Genomic DNA, 1,593 nt, shown 5'->3' with positions numbered 1-1,593 from the left:
TTTTATTCTAAACTCCAAAAAAAAAAAAAAAAGTCACCATGACCTAAAGCAGCAGACTCAGCAGGAGCAAACAACAGCCATTTTGTAATCTGCATCTTTGGTTTTTCCACCTAAAATATTTATTCAGAGTTGTGCTGATGAGAAAGCAGTAGCTTTACTGCGACAGACTCATTGCTATATAAACGATGTATAAATAACGTATTGTAACACCGAAACAAAAGAATCTATTAGAAAAGGCCACAAAAAAAAGACATTAAGCATTTTGTTGCTGATTTTGCTGTACACTGCAAAAAAAAAGAAGAAGAAATGATTCCTGTAAAAACAAGATAAATTTACTTGCAAAGCAAAATTGTGTATGATAATAAATAGCCGTTTCACATACCCCATTGGCAAACTGCTATTGTTTTTGCTCCTAGTATAAATCTAACAAATTCAGTTTTAGGTTAAAACAAAGAATAATAATACACAGCTTTTCTTCTTTGAAAAAATCCTGAAAATGATTTTGCAGTTTATCAATGCCGTTCCGTGATGAAGTGCATTTTGCAGTGCTTTTGTACCTCAATCCTACTGCACCTTTGAAAGACCAACACATTTCCATCTTCAACCTGCTGGTACGTACAAATGGAACACCAAATCAAACCTTCATGGATTTTGGTTTACTGGTAAATCTATAAAGGCTAAATGGAAGCATTAAAAAAAAGTTATGGTTACACCCAAAAACACATCCATACATAACCTCCTACGTGGCAAAACAATTCGGTCATCTGGGGTTTGTCAGACTTGAGGTGGTATCGCACAGATCTTGCACGCTACTCACTGACCAGCCATGACTACGCCACACCTTCATTATTGCAAATGTCATTTTTTGAATACAAACCTCAAAACAAATGAGCGTAAAACACAAATCAGAAAAAAAAAACGAAACACTATTACAAAGGACACTTCCCCCCGACAACAGTCTTTTCACCTTTTCTATTTTGTTAAATAAGCTGAAAGCAAACTAAGAAAAAAGACCGATGAGGGAAAGCTATATAATGAATCAATTACCAAGACTAAAGTTTTACAAATTGCAGTACACTCTATATTTATTGTTCTTAAACAATTTGAGGCTGTATCAAAAACTTTGTAAAAAAATTAGATTGTGATTTTATCAATCTTTTGAGCTTTCTGATGATATATATATATATTTTTTTTTTTTAATGAAACCAGTACTGTTTACTCCTTCCATTCCAGGTCTTGCTCAAATATATTTTTTAAATAACCATCACTATATATAAAAAAATAATCACCCCTCATCTAAAACAAACTGTAATATATATATATATTTTTTTACTTATTTCTTTTTTACCATATCTGATTTACACACGTTTGGACTATAAATATATCCACAGGCAGAATATTATGTACAGAAGACACTTGCTGCGATACCACCAAGGCAAAATATGGCATTCAACTGCAAATCTATAATTATTACATGACATTTAATAAACAATACCTGTGTAGAGGATGGGTCACCATTATCAAAATCTTCAGTCTTTATTTGAATTATTTTGAGTGGATCCAAGGCATATACTCCATAATCATCACTGAAAA

The sequence above is a fragment of the Sinocyclocheilus grahami genome, unplaced genomic scaffold (assembly GCF_001515645.1).
Source record: "Sinocyclocheilus grahami isolate Dianchi unplaced genomic scaffold, SAMN03320097.WGS_v1.1 scaffold930.1, whole genome shotgun sequence".
Taxonomy (NCBI): Eukaryota; Metazoa; Chordata; class Actinopteri; order Cypriniformes; family Cyprinidae; genus Sinocyclocheilus; species Sinocyclocheilus grahami.
Note: the sequence above shows the minus strand (reverse complement) of the source record.